This window comes from Arachis ipaensis, chromosome B01 (genome assembly GCF_000816755.2).
Source record: "Arachis ipaensis cultivar K30076 chromosome B01, Araip1.1, whole genome shotgun sequence".
In the NCBI taxonomy this organism is placed as follows: domain Eukaryota; kingdom Viridiplantae; phylum Streptophyta; class Magnoliopsida; order Fabales; family Fabaceae; genus Arachis; species Arachis ipaensis.
This window is the reverse complement of record NC_029785.2, coordinates 92,329,190-92,343,159: the sequence shown is the minus strand read 5'-3', so window position 1 is coordinate 92,343,159 and position 13,970 is coordinate 92,329,190. Positions and strand designations below refer to the sequence as shown.

At 37.8% G+C, this 13,970-nt stretch overlaps 1 long non-coding RNA gene across 1 annotated transcript; it reads left to right on the top strand.

Moving 5' to 3' along the window:
• On the top strand, positions 2,021–2,744 carry LOC110271300. The gene is made up of 2 exons (XR_002361892.1): positions 2,021–2,101; positions 2,421–2,744. It is a non-coding gene; the product is annotated as an uncharacterized LOC110271300 (long non-coding RNA).

The window sequence follows — 13,970 nt, the reverse complement described above, 5'->3', positions numbered from 1 at the left end:
TGATCTCAAACACTTTGAGGCTATTGAGGTTTTAATACTTATAATTAACTCTACAAAGAAAACTGAAAGCAAGAAAGAAAATCCCGCGAACACTGCAACACACACGAAACCCTGACACAAAAGGCGTCTACTTTTTGTTCCTCTATTGATACAGAACTTCCCAATTCTGCTTCAAATTCGAGTGATCAATTAATCGATCCTCTATTTTTGTTTTTTTTTTCACCCTCCAGGTTGGAATTGAAATGCAGAGAAAAGCAGCATTGCCGTTGAGGGACGCAAAAAGCGGCAATGCGAACAAGATGAAGGCTCTGTGCAGCAAGGAAGCTTTGGTGAAGCTTCTGCGATGGCATTTTGGTTACCCAAATTTCAGGGGCAAGCAATTGGACGCTATTCAAGCTGTTCTCTCAGGTTCATTTTTGCAAAAATCTCTCCTTTTTTATTTTTTGGTTTCCGTTACTGTTAGGTTGTTGAGAAATCATAGGAAATTGAATTCTGCATTTTTTTATAGGTCTCACTTTTCACTACTGGCATTATATTTTAGGACCAATTATGGAAACATTCAATAGGGTTGAAATAAATTCGATATTGATTTGTTAGTGAATTTTTCAAAGCAAATTCTCAATTCGAATCATGAATCTCGTGAAGTGTTGACAAAATGTTATGCCACTAAATGAATGCTACATTTATCTGGTTTTGTTCATATGCATGGTTGTTCTGTTAGCATGGTTTTGATGATAAGCTTGATAGAGCTTGTATTTTAGTATTTTACTCTCTCTATGATCTTTTGGTTTATTTGCTCTCATTCCCTAGGAATTGGATCTCACTCAGTCTGACAAATAACTTGTATGCATGTTTGTTTTTATGCATTCTGTGCATGACCATGATTGAAGTTAGTTCTTTTCTTCTTTGCTAGTTGCTAGATGCCAGTCTGATTCAGATTCAGATAAAGTTGTGGACACTACCACTAGAGAAGAGACAGAACTGCTTGTTGGTTTGAAAAATGATGGTAACTCAATAAACTTTGATACATGTGATTTTAGCCTGGAACTTTTGACCTTGTTGGCACTATTTTGTATGAGATAGACTAGCATCCTTACCAGAATACCTTCTTTAATGGCACTGTTGAAGTTGCCGAGGCCGGTGGCTTTGTTACATTTTTTTTGTTCAAGCATATATAATATTGAGAAACGAAGCTGATTATGATTTAAATTATAAAATAAAACTCTAAACTTTTTTTCTATCTCTCAAGCCACTTTCATACTCTTTCTGATAATGTTATGAATATTTTCTCAGAAAACAAAGAGGGCTCCAACAGATGCTTAGTCTTTCTAGCAGTTATTATTATTTATACTTTCATTCAATTGATTAAGACCTTAGTCTTTTCTAGCAGTTATTATTATTGGAACTTGGAAGTAGTATCTATGTATGATGATCTTACTACCAATATTTCGGTATGACATTCTAATCTATGTATGATGATGACCTCTTAGCTAACTTAGCTTCTATATTATTATAACTATGCAACAAACATATATTTGAAAATTAATGTGGAGTCTATTTAATTTCGTGAAACAGAATGTTCTACCAGTATCCAAACAACTAGAGTATTTTGAGCATTACAAGATTCACATGAGGAAATTGTTGAGAGAGAAAAGAGCTGAATTCATTATAAGGAATGCATTGTATGTGATAAGTATGAGCACAAATGATTTCCTACAAAACTATTTCTTGGAGGATACTCGCCCAAAGCAATACAGCTTGCCGAAATTTGAGGAATTCTTGCTCTCCCAAATGACTAAGGACATTGAGGTTAGTTAATTCCCTTAACTTAATTAAGCTCAGTTTTTAGTTCCATTTAGAAAATTTGATAGCTTATACAGTAGTGTCCTTGTGCTATAGGAATAGGAAACTATTGTTTGCAACTTTACACAAAGATATTATTGTTTTGCTACATTGGAGTGGTGGACCCACGTTAGTTAGGCCAGGGTCCCTTGAGTGAAAAACATGTTCAATAAATGCTCTACCACTGTGGCAGATTGTTTGAACAATGGTTGAAGTTGGGACTAGATCAACAGATGCTTCAATGGATGAATGGATCGAGGTCTGTATGAATGCCGTATACAACAATATCGGATTCTATGTCTCCTGCAGAATTTTCAATGCATGTTCTAGGAAAATTTATAGCCACTTTTTATTTATTTATAACATTTTCTAGAAGTTACATAAAAAATCAGAAATCAGTGGCTGTGAGTGTTCCTGTAGAACAAATTAAATGTGCTTCAAGAGCATGCAAGCATCTCTCTCTTTCTTGCAGTTCTATTTTAAAGTTGTGTTCTTGTTATCCTCCTTCACTTTTTCTTAATCCAATAAAACATTGCTAGGCTTCTGAAATCTGTCCATGTCCTATTTTTTGACACTAGGGAACTGCATATGCTCAGTCCAATGCAAACAAATCAAAGAAGAATAAGTAGATGAACAAATATTTTCAAGTTTCAGCCACACAACATTCTACCATGGAGTGAAGAATCATGTAACTCAGATTAGATTGGAGAGTTTAAACTTTAAAGAGAGCATGAGGAAATAGTTTTAAAATTTAGGCTGAAAGTCCGGCCCTTATCTGTTGTAGTTTAAAAGAAATTTTGGGGTATCTTTTTTATTGAGACAGTGAGATATTGGATAATGGTGTTGAAAAATAACATCCAATTTTATAGATATCATGTAATGAATATTATGTTTATCTATGTGATTTTTGGCTTTCTTTTTTTCAATTTACAGTGTGTTTGATGGAGTAATTTAGAAAACAAATCTAAAGTATTTATTTTGCAATAGAAAAATTTTAAAAAATTCTATTTTATCTTACTGACGGATTTACAGACGGATTTTCTGTCTGTATTCAGAGTGTGGGATGATTTTCCAAGGTTCAAATTACAGACAAAAAATCTGTCGAAAAATCTGTCTATAATTATAGACGAAAAATCTGTCAGAAAATTTGTCTGTAATTATCGACAGAAAATCTGTCGGAAAATCTGTCTGTAATTACCGACGGAAAATCCGTCAAAAAATTTGTCAAAAAGTTCGACGTTTCAGGAAAATGGATGGAGAATTTACAGAGGAAAAATCCGTCGATAACTGGTAAAAATCTGTCGGTAATTTTTCAACGGAAAAAAATCCGTCGGTAAGTAATTTCCGACGAGGCTTTTACAAAGGGACAAAATCCGTCGGTAATTTCGTCAGTATCCAAAAATCCGTCTGTAACAAAGACTAAATCTATCTGTAAATCTGTTTGTATTAATCCATTTTCTAGTTGTGTTAACAGAGGACGAGTATATCCTCGCCTATACAAGTTATCATTAAACAATGTAAAGAATGAAGCTTGTCTCCTGAATTTCTTCAAATTACTAATTTTAGGGGAAATATTTCCAGTTTTTAGATGTTGGATATAAGGCCATCACCAATCATCCTCATTAGAAATGTGGCAAATATTAATGAAATGAATGCTTGGTGTAATCATAGTGGATTGTAAGAGAGTAGCCGTGTGTGATTGTGTACTGGCGAGTTTTGACAAAATGTCAACTCGGTAATTTCGTTCCCTTGGAATATGATGAATTTCAATTTTTGAAAAATGAGATATGAGTGAGTTGACAATATCTAGGTATTTTGTTAGGAGAGAATCTTTGACTTGAAAAGATTGATTTACCTATTGCACTACTTATAAGGAGTCACAATGTACCTTTATTTCAGCAATGCTTAACTCAATGGCTAACCTTAGGCCTGCATTAGTGCTTCATATTCGGCCTGATTATTGTTAGCCTTGAAAGAGAAGTGTAAGGAGTGTTCTAAAATAATTTCATTACCATCTTCGAGAAGAATCCCCGCCCTTAACCCTTGAGAGTTAGAGGCACCGTTGACGTAAAATGTCCATTCTGCTCGCATATCATCGGAGGTAGGAGCAGTAAACTCGGCAACAAAGTCAGCAAGGTATTCTTATTTGATTGATCTTCGGGCTTGATATCTGATATCAAATTGGGATAGTTTGATAGACCATTTTATTAATCGTCCAGCTAACTCTGGTTTTGTCAGGAGTTGTCATAGCGGTTGTTCAATTCGAACATTGATGATATGACTCAGGAAATAAGGTCGGAGACACCTAGTGGAGAAGACCAAGGCAAGGGCGAGCTTTTCTATCTTCGGATAGTGAAGCTCGGAATTTTGGAGAGATTTGCCAATGAAGTAAATAGGCCTTTGCATCTTGTCCCTCTCTATAACAAGAACAGAACTAATTGCCCAGTCAGTAATGGATAGATAAAGATAAAGCTCTTCTCCAAGTTCAGTCTTTTACAAAATGGGAGGTTTTGAAAGAATGTTTTTTAAATTTTAAAAAGCAGTATCACATTAATCATCCCATCTGAATTTGTTTTTCTTTTTGAGTGATTGAAAAAAGTAGAAAGATTTGGAAGCTAAACAAGGTAAAAATCTTGATAAAGCAGCGAGTCTCCCTGTTAATCGTTGGACCTTTTTAACTGTCTGAGGACTTTGCATATCCAAAATAGCTTAGCATTTTTCAAGGTTTCTTGTCAGCAAAGAGCCGAGAAATTTACATCCTTGGACACCAAAGGCAAATTTGTCACAGTTTAATCTTATGTTATATTTTAGGATTTGTGCAAAAATCTCCAAAAGGTCATCCATGTGAGATTTCCTGACTTTGAATTTTGCAACCATGTCATCGACGTAGACTTCGATGCTTCAACCAATTTTCTTGGCAAACATTTTGTCCATGAGTCTCTAATAAGTAGCCTTTGCATTCTTAAGGGTAAAAGACATAACTTTATAGCAAAAATTACCGTATTCAGTTATGAAAGCTGTTTTATCTTGGTTTGATAGGTGCGTGAGGATCTGGTTATAACCAGAATATGCATCCATAAAACTTAAAGTTCAATGGATGGAAGGATATGCATATTTAGGAAATGCTTTATTTAAAATCAGTGAAGTCAACGCACATGCGCCAATTACTATTATGTTTCTTTACGATGACAACATTAGCTAACCATGTTGTGAACCTGATTTTGCGAATGAAATTGGCATCAATGAACATTTGGGTCTCTAATAAGCGGATAATTTATACGCTTTTTGGCATTGTTTTTAGTATGTTTTTAGTATATTTTAATTAGTTTTTATTATATTTTTATTAGTTTTTATTTAAAAATCACTCTTCTGGACTTTACTATGAGTTTGTGTGTTTTTCTGTGATTTCAGGTATTTTCTGGCTGAAATTGTGGGACCTGAGTAAAAATCTGATTCAGAGGCTGAAAAAGGACTGCAGATGCTATTGGATTCTGACCTCCCTGCACTCAAAATGAATTTTCTGGAGCTACAGAAGACCAATTGGCGCGCTCTCAATTACGTCGGAAAGTAGACATCTTGGGCTTTCCAGCAATATATAATAGTTCATACTTTGCCCGAGATTTGATGGCCCAAACAGGCATTCTAAGTCAGCTCAAGAATTCTGGCGTTTAACTCCAAAACTGGCACAAAAGTTGGAGTTAAACGCCCAAACTGGCACAAAAGCTGGCGTTTAACTCCAAGAAAAGTCTCTACACGAAAATGCTTTAATGCTCAGCCCAAGCACACACCAAGTGGGTCCGGAAGAAGATTTCTGCATTAATTACTGATTTCTGTAAACCCTAGGCTACTAGTTCTCTATAAATAGGACCTTTTGCTATTGTATTTAGAGACACTTGATATACTTTTGATCTTTGAGAGTCTTATGCACGTTTGGAGGCTGGCCTCACGGCCATGCCTAGACCTTGTTCTTATCTATTTTCAACGGTGGAGTATCTACACACCATAGATTAAGGTGTGGAGCTCTGCTGTTCCTCATGACTTAATGCAATTACTACTGTTTTTCTATTCAATTCATGCCTACTTCTTCTCTAAGATATCACTTATTCTTCAACTTGATGAATGTGATGATTCGTGACACTCGTCATCATTCTCACCTATGAACGTGTGCCTGACAACCACCTCCGTTCTACCTTCGATTGAGTGTGAATCTCTTGGGTTTCTAATCTAAGATTAGAACCTTCATGGTATAGGCTAGAATTAATGGCAGCCATTCCTGAGATCCGGAAAGTCTAAAACTTGTCTGTGGTATTCCGAGTAGGATCTGGGAAGGGATGACTGTGACGAGCCTACTTGCAATGGCTTGAATGCGTATCTCTTGGGTTTCTGATCTAAGATTGGAACCTTCGTGGTATAGGCTAGAATTAATGGCAGCCATTCCTGAGATCTGGAAAGTCTAAACCTTGTCTGTGGTATTCCGAGTAGGATCTGGGAAGGAATGACTGTGACGAGCTTCAAACTCGTGATTGTGGGGCGTGTGACAGACGCAAAAGGATCAATGGATCCTATTCCGACATGATCGAGAACTGACAGCTGATTAGTCGATGTTGTGACAGAGCATCAGGACCATTTTCACTGAGAGGACGGGATGTAGCCATTGACAACGATGATGCCCAACATAACGCTTGCCATGGAAAGGAGTATGAATGATTGGAAGAAGGCAATAGGAAAGCAGAGGTTCAAGGGGAACAAAGCATCTTAATACGCTTATCTGAAATCCACCAATGAATTACATAAGTATCCCTATCTTTATTTTATGTTTTATTTATCTTTTAATTATCAATTCTCCATAACCATTTGAATCTGCCTAACTGAGATTTACAAGATGACCATAGCTTGCTTCAAGCCGACAATCTCCGTGGGATCGACCCTTACTTACGTAAGGTTTATTACTTGGACGACCCAGTGCACTTGCTGGTTAGTTGTGCGGAATTGTGACAAAGTGTGATTCACGTTTGAGAGTACCACCTCCCAACACCAAACTTAGAGTTTGAATGTGGGGGTTTTGTTTGACTCTGTATTGAGAGAAGCTTTTCATGCTTCCTTTCCATGGTTACAGAAGGAGAACCTTGTGTCTTACAGTTTACAATGTCTGCAAACCACAGAGCTTCCTGAATAGCAAACAATTGCTCATCCGGAAAGGTTTCAGAGATCTCAGTAGGAGGGAGGGATAAGCTTGGCCAAACATGTCTAATCTTTTTAGACTGAAGCTTTAGACTAACATTGCATGATTCCTGGAATTCTCATTAAAAGTTTTGATTCTCTTTATTTTCTTTTCTATATAATTTTCGAAAAAAATACAAAAAATTATAAAACCATAAAATCAAAAATATTTTTATGTTTCTTGTTTGAGTCTAGTATCAACTTTTAAGTTTGGTGTCAATTGCATGTCTTTATTCTTGCATTTTTCGAATACATGCATTATGTTCTTCGTTAATCTTCAAGTTGTTCTTGATGATTTCATTGCTCTGATCTTTAAATTCTCTTGTTTTGTGTGTTTTGTTGTTTTTCATATGCATTTTTACATTGTTATAGTCCTTAGTATACAAACATTTAAGTTTGGTGTCTTGCATGCATTGTTTATTTGATCTTAGTTGCATTTTTATTGTTTCTCATCATCAAAAATTCAAAAATATTTTTCAAAACTATGTCTTTTCGAGTCAATAATACAGAGAATTGAAGATTCAGAACATTCAACAGAGGAATCAAACAGAAAAAGCTGGGCGTTCAAAACGCCCAGTGAAGAAGGAAAACTGGCGTTTAAACGCCAGCCAGGGTACTTGGCTGGGCGTTTAACGCCCAAAAAGGTAGAGATTTGGGCGTTAAATGCCAGAATGGGCACCATTCTGGGCGTTTAACGCCAGGATCACACTAGAGGGAAGATTTTGTTTTTAATTCACATTTTTTTCAAGTTTTCATAATTTTTCAAAATCAAATCTTTTTCAAATCATATCTTTTCAATCATATCTCTTTCAAAATCAATTTCTTTCCATTTTTTTTATTTTCGAAAATCCATGTTATAATTCAAGATTTACTTCAAAAATTTTCAAGTTGTTACTTGCCTATTAAGAAAGGATCAAATTTTAAATTTTAGAATCATATCTTTTAATTTCTTGTTAGTCAAGTAATCAACTTTAGTTTTAAAACTTTCTCTTTTTAATTTGATTTTCAATCATATTTACTCAATCATATCTTTTCAATCACACCCTTTTTCAAAATTAATTTTTTCAATCATATCTTTTTCTAATTTCAAAATCTTTTTCAAAAAATCACTTGATTTCTTTCCCAATCTTAGTTTTCGAAAATCTCAATCAAATTTTCAAATTTCTTCAAAATCTTTTACTTTATTTTTGAAAATTCTTCCCCTCTTCTCACATCCTTCTATTTAAGGGACTAAGACTCCTCATCAAGGTGCAATTCGAACTCTGTCCCTCTTGAAAAGTTCGAATTCCCTCTTCTCCACCTCCTCCTTCTATTCTTCTTTTCCTCTGACACCTCAAGGAATCTCTATACTGTGACATAGAGGATTCCCCACTTTCTTGTTCTCTTCTCCTTCATATGAGCAGGAACAAAGATAAAGGCATACTTGTTCAAGCTGATCCTGAACCTGAAAGGACCTTGAAGAGAAAGCTAAGAGAAGCTAAAGAACAATTCTCTTTAGAGGGCCTAACAGAACTCTTCAAAGAAGAAGAAACCATGGCAGCCGAAAATAACAACAATGCCAACAATGCAAGGAAGGTGCTTGGTGACTTTACTGCACCTACTCCTGATTTCTATGGGAGAAGCATCTCTATCCCTGCCATTGGAGCAAACAACTTTGAGTTTAAGCCTCAATTAGTTTCTCTAATGCAATAGAATTGCAAGTTTCATGGACTTTCATTGGAAGATCCTCATCAGTTCTTAGCTGAATTCTTGCAAATCTGTGACACTGTCAAGACAAATGGGTTTGACCCTGAAGTCTACAGACTTATGCTCTTTCCTTTCTCTGTAAGAGACAGAGCTAGAACATGGTTGGATTCACAACCTAAGGAAAGCCTGAACTCTTGGGAAAAGCTAGTCAATGCCTTCTTGGCAAAGTTCTTTCCACCTAAAAAATTGAGTAAGCTTAGAGTGGAAGTCCAAACCTTTAGACAGAAGGATGGTGAGTCCCACTATGAAGCTTGGGAGAGATACAAGCAATTGATCAGAAGGTGCCCTTCTGACATGCTTTCAGAATGGAGCATCATAGGAATCTTCTATGATGGCCTGTCTGAACTATCCAAGATGTCATTGGATAGCTCTGCTGGAGGATCTCTTCATCTGAGGAAAACACCTGCAGAAGCTCAAGAACTCATTGAAATGGTTGCAAATAACCAATTCATGTACACCTCTGAAAGGAATCCTGTGAATAATGGGTCAACTCAGAAGAAAAGAGTTCTTGAGATTGATACTCTGAATGCCATATTGGCTCAGAATAAAATATTGACTCAGCAAGTCAATATGATTTCTCAGAGTCTGTCTGAAATGCAAGCAGCAACAGGCAGTACTAAGGAAGCTTCCTCTGAAGAAGAAGCTTATGATCCTGAGAACCCAGCAATGGAAGAGGTGAATTACATGGGAGAACCCTATGGAAACACCTATAATCCTTCATGGAGAAATCATCCAAATTTCTCATGGAAGGATTAACAGAGACCTCAACAAGGTTTCAACAACAACAATGGTGGAAGAAACAGGTTTAGCAATAGCAAGCCTTTTCCATCATCTTCTCAGCAACAGACAGAGCATCCTTAGCAGGACTCCCCTGACTTAGCAACCATTGTCTCTGATCTAATCAAAACCACTCAAAGTTTCATGACTGAAACAAGGTCCTCCATTAGAAATTTAGAGGCACAATTGGGTCAGCTGAGTAAGAAAATTACTGAACTCCCTCGTAGCACTCTCCCTAGCAATACAGAAGAGAATCCAAAAAGAGAGTGCAAGGCCATAACCACATCTCACATGGCCGAACATGGAGAGGAGGAAGAGGCAGTAATTCCCACTGAGGAAGACCTCAATGTACACCCACTGACCTCCATGGAGTTCCCTAATGAGGAACCATGGGAATCTGAGGCTCATTTTGAGACCATAAAGATTCCATTGAATTTACTCTTGCCATTCATGAGCTCTGATGAGTATTCTTCCTCTGAAGAGGATGAAGATGTTACTGAGGAGCAAGTTGCTAAGTACCTTAGAGCAATCATGAAGCTAAATGCCAGGTTGTTTGGTAATGAGACTTGGGAGGATTAACCTCCATTGCTCATTAAAGAAGTGGATGACTTGACTAAGCAGAGATTACTGATGGGATATTTTCGTAGAGAAACGAATTTCTCCAAAACACCCAAAACTAACCGAAGAGGAAAACAGAGAGAATTCTCAAGTTGAGATTGAAACAGAATTTCTTCAATTCTCAACCCAAGATTCAAAACAAAAAGAAAAACTAAAGAGAGAGAGTTCTATATTCCTAATGCTCCCTAGTAGAGCTCGCCTCCTCCTAACAAATATGAAAATGATGCCTTATATAGGCTTTACAAAATGAAAATGAAAATGAAATTAAAAACAAATTACAATTAAATGAAATTCCTATTTTATCTATCTCTTGTGCCTTTGAGTGATGACAATTGGGCCCTTGCTCTTGATGGAATTGAGTTGATAGAGGCCTTGGTTGATTGCTCTTGGAGTTTGGAGAAGAACCGAATTGAACCGGGTTTGGAATCATGAAAGCTTGAGTAAAAGTTGGAGTAAAAGTTAGGGGCTAACTTTTGCTCCAACTTTTCACATCAGCACCCTTGTTTTGCTGATACCAACGTTGGGGCAAAAGTTAGGGGTCTAACTTTTGCTCCAACGTTGGCCTTCCCTTGGTTATTCATGGCGCCAACGTTAGCCAAAAAGTTAGGGGCTAACGTTGGCGCAAACTTTTGCTAGTCCAGGGAGTATTTTTCATGCCAAAAGTTAGCCAAAAAGTTAGGGGTCTAACTTTTGTTCCAACTTTTGCCCAAAAGTTAGCCAAAAAGTTAGGGGTCTAACTTTTGCTCCAGCTTTTACTTCCTGGTTCATAATTAATCCAAAAGTTTGAGCTAAAGTTTGAGGCAAACTTTTGCTCAAACTTTTTGTTCTCTCTTCCTCCTAGCCCTTCCTTCTTGCATCAACCTTTCTCCAAGCTTTCTTCACCTATCATTAATCAACCAAACACATCAAAGCTATGCTCAAAATCATGAGATATTCATTCTTTCATAATATGTGACAATTATAGCACAAAACCTCATGAAATAGCATGAATTCATACATGGTTGATTAAATCAAAGGAAACATGAAAATCTACCCAATTGGCTTGCTTATGGCTCAAGAAAGTGCATAAAACCTATTGAAAACAAATGAAAAAGCATAGAAAAACATGACATGGTGACATGTCATCAATTACCTCTGAAGAGACAAGACCCTGGAAAATACTCAATCCTTTGTACCATAGGCACCATGACCTTTGAGAAGGCTCTGTGTGACCTAGGGTCAAGCATAAACCTTATGCCTCTCTCTGTAATGGAGAAGCTAGGGATCATTGAGGTACAAGCTGCAAGAATCTCACTAGAGATGGCAGACAATTCAAAGAAACAGGCTTATGGACTTGTAGAGGATGTCTTGGTAAAGGTTGAAGACCATTACATCCCTGTTGATTTCATAATCATAGAAACTGGGAAGTGTATAGATGAATCCATCATCCTTGGCAGACCCTTTCTAGCCACAGCAAAGGCTGTGATTGATGTTGACAGAGGAGAATTGATCATTCAAGTGAATGAAGACTCTCTTGTGTTTAAAGCTCAAGGATATCCCTCTGACACCATGGAGAGGAAACATGAAGAGCTTCTCTCAATACAGAGTCAAACAGAGCCCCCACAGTCAAACTCTAAGTTTGGTGTTGTGAGGTTCCAACAATGCTCTGAACATCTGTGAGGCTCCATGAGAGCCCACTGTCAAGCTATTGACATTAAAGAAGCGCTTGTTGGGAGGCAACCCAATTGTTACTTATCTATATTAAATTTCTATTTTCTATTGTTATTTTATGTTTTCTGTAGGTTGATGATCATGTGAAGTCACAAAAACAATTGAAAAAGCAAAAACAAAGTGAAAAACAGAATAAAAAACAGAACACCTTGGAGGAGACAGTTACTGGCGTTTAAACGCCAGTAAAGGTAGCAGAATGGGCGTTTAACGCCCAGTCTGGCACCATTCTGGGCGTTTAACGCCAGAAATGGGCACCAGACTGGCGTTTAACGCCAGGAATGGGCAAGAAGCTGGTGTTAAATGCCAGAAATAGGCAGCAGCCTGGCGTTTAACGCCAGGATTGGCAGAAAGGGGCGTTTTGCACGCCACTTGGTGCAGGGATGAGATATCCTTGACACCTCAGGATCTATGGACCCCACAGGATCCCCACCTATCCCACCATTCTCTTCACCACTCACATCCATCCTTCATAAAACTCCACCTACCTCACCATTCAAATTCAAACCACTTTAACTCCCAAACCCATCCTCTATAGCCGAACCATACACACCCCTCTCACCCCTATATAAACCCATCTTCACTCCTTCATTTTCACACAACCTAACCAACACTTCTCCCCCTTGGCCGAATCACAAAGCCCACTTCATCTCCTCTATTTCTTCTTCTTCTACTATCTTCTTTCTTCTTTTGCTCGAGGACGAGCAACCTTCTAAGTTTGGTGTGGTAAAAGCTAAAGCTTTTTGTTTTTCCATAACCATTTATGGCACCAAAGGCCGGAGAAACCTCTAGAAAGAGGAAAGGGAAGGCAAAAGCTTCTACCTCCAAGTCATGGGAGATGGAGAGATTCCTCTCAAGGGTGCATCAAGACCACTTCTATGAAGTTGTGGCCAAGAAGAAAGTGATCCCCGAGGTCCCTTTCAAACTCAAAAAGAATGAGTATCCGGAGATCCGACATGAGATCCGAAGAAGAGGTTGGGAAGTTCTCACCAACCCCATTCAACAAGTCGGAATCTTAATGGTTCAAGAGTTCTATGCCAATGCATGGATCACCAAGACCATGATCAAAGTGTGAACCCGGACCCTAAGAATTGGCTTACAATGGTTCGAGGGAAATACTTAGATTTTAGTCCGGAAAATGTAAGGTTTGCATTTAACTTGCCCATGATGCAAGGAGATGCACACCCATACACTAGAAGGGTCAACTTTGATCAAAGGTTGGACCAAGTCCTCATGGACATATGTGAAGAGGGCGCTCAATGGAAGAGTGATTCAAGAGGAAAGCCGGTTCAACTAAGAAGGCATGACCTCAAGCCCGTGGCTAGGAGATGGTTGGAGTTCATCCAACGCTCAATCATTCCCACTAGCAACCGGTCCGAAGATACTATAGACCGTGCTATCATGATACATAGCATCATGATTGGAGAGGAAGTGAAAGTTCATGAGGTTATATCCCAAGAACTCTACAAGGTGGCGGACAAGTCCTCTCCTTTGGCAAGGTTATCCTTCCCTCATCTCATTTGTCACCTTTGCAATTCGGTTGGAATTGACATAGAGGGAGACATTCTCATTGATGAGGACAAACCCATCACTAAGAAAAGGATGGAGAAAACAAGAGAACCTCATTAAGAGCATGAGGAAATTCCTCATCATAAAATCCCTGAGATGCCTCAAGGGATGCATCTTCCTCCACAAAACTATTGGGAGCAAATCAACACCTCCCTAGGAAAATTAAGTTCCAACATGGGACAACTAAGGGTGGAGCACCAAGAGCATTCCATCCTCCTCCATGAAATTAGAGAAGATCAAAGAATCATGAGAGAGGAGCAACAAAGGCAAGGAAGAGACATTGAGGAGCTCAAGCCCTCCATAAGATCTTCAAGAGGAAGAACAAGCCGCCATCACTAAGGTGGACCCGTTCTTTAATTTTCTTGTTCTTTATTTTTCTGTTTTTTTTTTTCGAAAAATGTGCTTTATGTTTATGTTTGTGTCTTTATTACATGATCATTAGTGTCTAAGTGTCTATGCCTTAAAGCTATGAAAATGAATCCATCACCTTT